Source organism: Malurus melanocephalus, unplaced genomic scaffold, assembly GCF_030028575.1.
Source record: "Malurus melanocephalus ecotype Western Australia unplaced genomic scaffold, MMel_1.1 scaffold_631, whole genome shotgun sequence".
NCBI lineage: Eukaryota > Metazoa > Chordata > Aves > Passeriformes > Maluridae > Malurus > Malurus melanocephalus.
The window spans coordinates 14,567-23,906 of NW_026623863.1; positions in this window are offsets into that span (position 1 = coordinate 14,567).

Consider the following 9,340-nt stretch of genomic DNA (forward strand, 5'->3'; position numbering starts at 1 on the left):
ACAGGGCTGGATCCTGCAGCTGCTGCTGGAGCTTGTCCTCTGCCCTGCAGAGCCCTGCACTGCAGCACCCAGAAGCCGAGGGTGAGCAAGGAGCCTGACAGAAACTTTCTCTCCAACTGGAGACRTCCAAACAGAGCCCTTATTTACTAAAGTGGTTAAGTAATCTGTTCATTCTCACTGACTGGGATTTGGCCTGTGAATACAGAAGTTGGAACTGCCTGTTCTTCACTTGTTTTTCTGTCTTGGACATTCTCTCTCCAGTCATGTTTTGTTCCATCTCATCCATTTCCCTGCAAGACACACTGTTGGGCAGAGGCTTATAAAATAAATGAGTCKTCAAGGCAGGACACTTCTGCTCTCTGTCTTACCCTTAATAGGTATTGAAATGTYGAAATAATTCCTAAGTTGTTTGAGATCGTAGTAATTATCCTAATTTACATGTTATTTGTTTTTTTTAATGACTTCTAGTTTATTCTTTATTAAGTAAACAGTCTTTCATAGTGTTTATCACAAAGCCACATTTAAATCTATTCTGCTCCATTTTGGTTTCTCAGAATAGTCTTTTTATTTCTCCATAGAAAACAGGAATGGACAAAATGTGAAATATGTGCAAGTGAAATGATGGTGCACAGYCTGGTGGGGAAATGGATCTTTAAAAAACAGTATCTTGCAGTCTTTSTCCTAATGGATTCGGAAGGGGCCTGTACTCATTAATGCTGAGCTGCCAGCTCAGCTCAGCTGCCTCTGTTTAGCTTTGTGAAGAGCTTTCCCTACTGTATTTTTTAAATACAGAACTAAAACCATGCTGAGCTTTTCTTYTGCCCTGACAGGAGCTTTTATGTGTGAGCAGTGGCTGCCTTCCATTTGCTGTCCTGTGCCGGAGCCCTGTGCAAAGCTCAGTGTGTTTTGGGAACAGCCATCCTGGCATCACCTCTGCTTTCTGGGAGCTTCAGAACAACCCATTTTGGGATTCTTTATTTGCCTGCCCTCCCTTTGCATRAATGAGAGAAATATCTGTCCTGTTAGGGAGGGAGCAGGACAATGGAGAGCAGTCCCCAGGGTGAGGGACCCCGGCCCTTTGTCCATCACAGGTCGGCTGTGACCCCTCGTGTTTCCCCTGCAGCCAGAAGGCAGGGCTGGCAACAGGAACCTGTTAGAACTTAAAAAATAATTCTGAATCAGCATGTATAGAACTTAAAAAATAATTCTGAATCAGCAAACTCCTTTAGGGACATTTCCAAAGGAGCTGGGACATAATAAATCCTTGGCACAGAGGGATCCCTGCCTATTTGATCGAGGGTATCTGTGAGGGTATGAGCACACACAGGTACAGAAYGAATGGAGTTCATGTGTAAAAGAAGAAGAGAACCTGCATTCAGCTTCCCTTGCTCAGCAGCAGGCCTGGCACTGCTGTGTGCCAGGGAAAGGATGGAGAGTGGGCACAGAGCTCCCCTTCCAGCCCTTCGGGACTCCCTCATTCCACAGGGGACTTTTCCAACGCTCTCACAGCCCTGCAGGGTCTCCTACAGATCCCTCACAGCTRCTCCAGCTGCCCTGTCCCTGCTGCATGGGATGTGGCTGCTTCTTCTCCTCCAGCTTTGGGGGCATCTCTGTGTGCTGTCCTTGTGGCACTTTCCTTGTCCCTGGTCCCCTCTGAGTGCCTTTCTTTTGCTCYCTTTTCTGCAGGGAAAACAAGATATCCATTTGTGCACATAAACATRGRTATCTAMCAATGCACCTAAARTGCCCAGATARTTCCTTAATGGAAGTATGTAGAATRAAAGCAGTGTTTCCATATTCATCCTCAAACAATGCATCCCTCCTCTGTGTTTGTGTGCTGAATGCCRGTGTAGCACCCTTGCTGGGAACTGTGGCCACATTTCCCTTACCCGGCCTTACATTCCCTTATTATTATATTATTAGTATTATGYATTCACTCAGAGTACTTTCTGTGAGAAAAGCTATTTTGGACTGAAACTTTAGAGCAGACCTCCTTTGCTATAATACAATGCACTTCTAGTAAATCTCCTGTGTCTCAAAGATCAGCTTTCCAAACCTTGTGTTCCAGGGGCCTGTTCTTTATATGTTTTTTTCCCCTATTGGAAGCGCCTCAGTTTTTGTAGCTTTAGTTTTGGATGGGCAGTTACAGTGAGGGAGTTTAGTCCAAGAATATCAGTGTGGCTTTTATCATTTTGATTGGGCTTCTCTGTTAATGGTTTACTTAAAGAGATCTTTGCTATGGCGTTTGCTGCCCAGTCATAACTATCTGGAGTATTTCAAGTATTCCTAAGTTTTCCCTCACAAGGATAAGAGCATCTGCAGCTGGCTGTCCTTTCTAATGTCTCTTGCTTCTGCCTTAAATATTTCCCTTTGAATTCTCAGGAGCTTTGGGRATGGTTTTTTAAATTCTCAATCCCTGGCTGGCTGTAGCTGGACAAGCAGGCTGCTGTATCCTGAGCTCCAGGCAAAACCTGTTAAAATGATTGAGGAGCCTCTCTCAGAGGGGGTGGATTCTGCCCTTGGAAAGGCTGGATTCTGCCCTGGGAAAGGCTGGATTCTGCCCTGGGAGGGATTAGATTCTGCCCTGGGAAAGGCTGGATTCTGCCCTGGGAAGGATTAGATTCTGCCCTCGGAGGGAGCTGGGTGCTTTGCTAGGGCCTGGGCACACTGGGCAGTGGTTAAAACACACAGCAGGGATTTGCATTGTGTCACTGGTCAGTGTTTCTGCCTTGTCTTCAGATAGAACCTGAGTATTTCCGCTTCTTGTGATGTTTTGTTGCTGAGGGCTTTCAGCAATGCAAAAAARGGCTCTTCCAGACTCAGTTTCCTTCTGCCCTGAGGTGCTGCAGTAAAGGTTACCATGGATAGAAATCAAGTTAAACATCAACAGCAAAGTAAAGAGGATCAGGGTACAAGTTGAAGGGTTGTGAGCCTGTTTCATTAACACATGTGCATGGCTTTAGGTTTGAAAAAAACCACCATTTAATTAATGTTTTGTTCTCCTGATCATTAGTTCCTCTAAGAAATTCTTTATTTTTATCCCACTAAGAAAACAGAGCTATTAAAAAAAAGTTGTTCCATTTGGATGGATGGTTTGAACTTTGTTGTTTCCCTCGATGGCTTAAGGTCAGTGCTGAAGCTGCTGCAGGACTCCCCTCACAACCCAGCCAGAAACAAGCAAYTTTATKTGTAWTGTATACTGATTTAAACTTATRTTTGGCATGTATWGAACTTAAAAAATAATTCTGAATCAGCAAACTCCTTTAGGTGCATTTCCAAAGGAGCGGGGACATAAYAAATCCTTGGTTGCACAACTGGAGAGGTGTGGGCTGTGCCAGGCTCGGGCTGCACTGTCAGACCAAATTCCTTTCCCGTGAGCTTTATTGTGCAGTTGTTGCCAAGTCACAGGAGTCCATAGGAACACACAAAACTGCACCCAGTGAAACCCATAGAAATAGCTGGATGGAAAAAAAACTTGCTTGATAAAAATGAACATTCTCTCCCCTCAGCACATGAGAGCTCACCTCATGAAAGCATTTCTATCTGATTTTTAACATCTCTGAGCTTAAAATAATTGCTCTGCTCCAAGAGCCCATATAACTCACAGTGAGATGACTGCATCATGTACTTGGTTATTTTGCTACTTGAAGAATTGATTAATGATTATACAGAGCAAGTAGGTATCGAGCTGAGCAAACTGCCCGGTAACACATGTTCTTCTCTTCTGTCTTAGAGGGGAGAACTGTTCTCTATTTCCTTCTAATGTCTGGCTTTTATCACTGGAAACCACGGGATCATAAAGTGSATCACAGCATTCCCAAGGAATGTTATCCATGGCTGCAGTGACACTGCACAGGGAGGTGCTGGAAGGMCCCTGGGCAGTGCCAGCTGAGTTCAGCACCCTGGGGCAGAGCATGCCAGCAGCTGAGTGTCCCTTTTCTTATTTGTCTAAATGCTTAAGAGAGAAAGAACATGCAGAAACAAGCAGAACAGGAAGCACTGACAGTCTCACAGGCAAACTGCTCCTTGCAGTTCTCTTTTTGGGGTTTCCAGGCAATGAAACAAAAGGTTTCTCTTGCTTTCAGACTGCATTTGAAAACATTTTCAGTCACTTTATTTCCCTTTCATCTCCTGAGAAACTGAATAAAACTGTAAGCGAAACAAAAGCACTTTGACACCACACTTGAATGCAGAGGTATTTAACAGCACAGRGCTTGCTAGGAAGAAGCCAGGCTACATTTTCTGAGAAAGAAATGTTCTCGCTGTATGCCTGGTATCTTAATCCACTCCTACCTTTTGTCTTCTATACCCYAGAGGAGCATAATTCAACATTAAAAAACCCTCCATTTAAAATCCTGCTGCATTCCAGGTACTTGTAAGGCCTTTGCAAAGCCAGTGGAACTCAGAGGAGTGTGTCCTCATGCTGCAAGAGAGCTCTGCCTGSCCCAGCTCTTCCCAACTAGGTAAACTATGTGGAAGGACCCTGCCCATCTCTGCTCCGTGCTGGGTCTGTGCCGGCCAGCTGACCTGCTGGAAGAAATCCTTCTGCATGGCTTTCATGCCAAGTTTGGTTAGAGTAACTTGAAAAGCATTTAAACTCTTTATTAACATTTATAAACCAGTTTATTCTCTGCGGCMGTGATGCTGGGCAAGGCTTGTGCTTATTCTGGGTCCAGCCCTGCCTTTCTGKAAGAAAGCCTTTTGCAAGGTCTTGATCACCTCCAGTTTGATTTAAGGAATTAAATCAGTCCCTGACTAATTTTGAAACCAACTAAAATGCAATAAAGTTGTTTTCTCTGTGGGGACTTGTTTCTCAGATAAAATGAACAGCCTCAGCCAGCTTTGTGCACAGGCAGAGTGCACTGGCCAYGCTGCTGCCTCAGAGGCCTTGGCAAAGCAGGACTAACTCTATCCACTCCTTTTTTCCCCTTCCTTTTGAAACCAGAGTTCCTTTCTTTTGGGAATCTGTTTTTGGCTCRGTGAGTATCTCTACCCCCTCTTCTCTCTCTTTTCAGTCTTGTTAGAAGTGCTCTATGAATTCTCAGACTCCCACAGCTCCTGACCTGCTGCTGTTCCAGCTGAAGGGCTTTTCTCTCCTGCCATATGCTCCTTTCTACACCCTATGCTCCTTTTTACACCCCCTCTCCTTTTGTCCTCCTCGGGACTGCACCTATCAGGTCTAGAATTTCAACTCTGTTCTGTGTGGTAGGTCAGGAAATAAGTCACAGTAAGGTGAAGGATGAAAAAAGGACTTAGATAATATAATAGAAATTTTTTCTAAATGAGAAGAACACTGAAGTGACAGCTAGAAAATCAGAGCTTGGATCTGGCTCGAAAGGAGACAACTCAAGAAACTGAGCTTAGAGAAACCATAGAGTTGGATTTTGGCACATCCAACAACAGAATAAATCCCACTAATTAAAATGTATTTGAGCTAATTAGTAGGATCAGAGTTGAATTAGGAACACTTTTAATAGCTTGGAGAGGAAAGATAATAAGAGAAGTGCCAATTTTTCAAAATGTTTAGGAAAGGAGCAGGGGGATGGGGAAATGTGAGAGAGGCCTCTCGCTAAGCAGATCAGGGAATTCGGTCAAACTCGTGGTTATTTGGGTCCAATTAGGCCTGACACAGCCCAAACCCCCGGCTTGTTGAAGTGAGGAATGAAAGTCCCCAGCCCTTGGCAGGCCAGGCTCTGCACGCATCCATGCATAGTTTCCACTGAAGGACTGCAGCCAAGTGAGGCGTGGAGTCTGGATGTGGGGAGTACAAATGGGAAACTGGAATTTAAGGGGGAAAGGCACACTTCWGAGCTTCAGCTCATTAGAGAAAAACAGACACGAGCTTCCCTGCCTCGCACTCCAGTTTTCCTCGCTTTCTGATTCTGTTGCTATGGCATTCATAAAATTCCAGCATTTCAATGCAGCAGAGTGGAAATCTGGCACATAACTGCAGRTTAATCAGTTATTTGAAACTAAATCAGGTTCAGCATTTCTAAAATCACCCCAATTACAGAATCACAAGACCAGTTATGTTGGAAAGTATCTCTAAGATCGAGTCCAATGTTTGACCAATCTCCACTTTGTCAACTAGAACTGAGGTGAGCCATGCAGCCAAGGCAAGCCATTCCCTGGGGCTCGGGTATGTCACCTGAGAGTCAGATTTGAACATCTCAGCCTCTGTTCACAGCAGCTGCCCTGGCTGTAGAGTCAGAGGGGCCTGTGGAGCACCACAGGGCTGAAGAGTCACAGCCTGAGAGGGGCTGAGAACAGGTGAGTGGACTCTCCTACTCCCACTGCAAAGGGTGGCAGTGGTGTATCACACCCAGAAATTATTATATATCAAAAAGGAAACAAATGGAAAACTTTGGGTTTGGTTTGTTGTTTTTTTTTTTTTATTTTTGTATGAGCAGAATGTTCATTCCCTAAGAAAAAAAAAATAAAAACCCCAGCAGAAACCAAACTTGGAGAATAAGCAGCAGCTCTTGGGAGACCTAACCCCTGTCCCTCCTGTYACTTGCTCAGGCATCTCTGTGCCCAGCAGACAAAGGGGGAACAAAGAAAGAGCAGATCCAGCAATCCATCCTTGAGCTGCACAGRCTGTGCAGGCTCCCAGCTTGCTTGAGTTTCTAATGGCAACAGCAAAAAGTCTTCAGCTATGGTAAGCAGTGCCTCCATCCTTTTGTTAGGAGATGTTTGAAATCCTGCAAACTCTTTAAATAGCAACATCYTATGAACTACAGTCACCAGGTTAAAGAGTTTTTATCTACATTTTYTAGGACTTTCCCTTAACTGTTCTCCTATGGAAAGAATGGTCTTTGAATTACTGAAAGGAAATTCACAGCCAGAATCTCTAAATGGAATTGCAAAACTGAAAAAAAGAACGTATATGACTAAACTGGAGGTGAAGGGATACACTTCCCAATTTCACGACTCTCCCTTAATATTCAGATTAATTTCATATTCACTGAACAAAAATTAGACATAGGTGTAACTTTTGGAAAGTCTGATAACTTTTGACAGAAATTACCCACTTTAATGTTAGACTGACCTAATCCTACTGGACCTGATTATCAACCTTGACTCCTGTGGGAGTTTTACTGGTGAAAGTACTGGGAGATATAAACTCTGTCAAAAATTTAAAGGAAAAACACAGAAGGACATATAATTCAAGCAAGGCAGGAAATRTTTTTCACATCAAAATATGAAATACACACACAAAGAATTTTGTTAACGTATTGAAATCTCAAATACTTTTTGTTGGAAAATTCCCAACCAACTCTAAAAATGGAGTTGCCAGCTACCTTCCTTCTCTCATAGAGGAGACAATCTCTGCACCCACCTCTGAGGCAGTAGAGACATGATCAGGAAATAGTGCTGGTAAATCAGCTGGGAAACAAGTAATATCAGTCTAAATATTAACAAATACCAAGTTATTTTTGCAATCATATAGATAAGAATTAATAACTTCAGCAGCAGTACCTCAGTCCTCAGCTGTACTTCTTGGGTACACATACTTTCTCACTCTTTTGCTTTTCATCCTGGTTTAGCAGTAAAACAGCATCTTGTTTCAAYTTGGATGCTCTATGGGCATTACCAGGTCCTTTATTCTTACACTACAATGAGATGTGGTTTTCCCCTGAAAGCTTTTAGTTAATGCTGCAAAGCTTTCTGTTATTGCTAAGCATTTTAGCAACACAAAAACAATGAAGAGGAAAATAGGCATAATTAAATGTCTTCTGCCATCTTGGATTGATTTACAGTTAACATTTGGCTGAGCAGTGTTCAGAGTAAAGTCTCTCCCAGCCTACATACAGTTGTAGAGAAAAGAAAGAGGGAGCAGGAGGTCGGAAGGCTCAACTCCTCCTGAGTGCTGTGGCTGGCAGTGCTGTGGGACTGCCTGTGTTGYTGGAGTAACCGTGTCCTCCTTGGGAAAATCCTGCTGCTTGCSTTGGCAAGAAGTTCCACTCCCTTGGTTCATGTCCCTGGAACAGCAGTGAAACCAGTGACAGAAGGATTTCACCGGTGCCTGGCTCTGTCACACTGAAATCTCGCCTTTTCTTTGTTCGTGGTGACCCCTGTCACTCCTTGGGACTGCTTGGGGAGGGTTTTTGTGGGACAGTGAGAGCCTTATTCCCCCTGCATAYTAATTCTGGGACAGAGACTTGCTCTGATCTGAGCAGGACTGGCTTCTCTTCAGCTGCCTGTGAACAGGCCAGGGAAAGGGAAGAGTTTCAAAAGAATGTAATTTATATTGCTGCTCCCTAGCTGGCATTTAATACAGATGGGACACACAGTCGATTCCTTTGGGGATTAACCAGCAGCCGGGCACTTCCCTTGGAGCTATTCCAGCCCTCCTCTCTCTGGGAAGCACAGAGGGGACAGATGTGCTGGAAGTGTGGGGGTCACTTAAAACTCTCCCTCTTAAATGCTGAAAGTCAGTATCTGGATTAATGGGATTGCCATGAAGATGGGTACAAAGATTCCCTGCAGGCTCCCATGCCCGGGGTGCAGCATTCCAGCCCTACACTGGGCAGGGATCTGGTCCTAGGGAAGGACACACGGCCCTGCCTGGGCTTGGAGCAGCTCAGGTTTGGCGCTGCCACACAATAAACCTCAGTGATTTCACACTGTGACCTGGTTTTGCAGGAGAGCTTAATAATCACGTTTGCATTTCTGTCTTCTCTTAAATTAGAGTTGATTTTACTTTTCTTATGATGGCAATTTTACTGTAAGGGTTGATTTCTCTTCTACTGTGTGTGGAATGGAACACTGAGGTGGCTGTACAGGAATCAAAATTACTCCTGTAATTGCAGCACAGTGAATAAGTATGTGCAAGAGCATAATCTTGTAAAAGCTGATTACCTCAGTTATTATTAATTAGGATTTATGAGTTAAGTAATGTGCTGCAACTATATCCAATTCCGTGGTAATTTCATGTGGAAAGTTGAGAGAGAATTTTAGAATTAATCCATTGTGAAGTCCCAAGTGACAACCAAACCAGCATCTTATGTTATGCCTGTGGCTTCTCCCTTCACCTCTGACTGATTGAACCTGGAGTGSCAATTTGCCGTCTTGTCTCATTTGTGGGACGTACAAATGCGTCCATTTTAATATCTTTGTGCTTTGCTTAATTTGATTCTCAACAAGATTTTTTGTTTTCCTSAGTTCTCCTGTCAGAAGAATTAATAATACATCTGAGATTTAAGTGCATGTACATGGGGGCTGGCTGGTCCTTACCTTTTCCTCTATATTTTTTGTTGATGGTTAAACAGACTCAGTATAAATTAAAATTTTCAGCTATTTAAAAAGATAATCAAACACTTTTAATCTGATTCTGGGT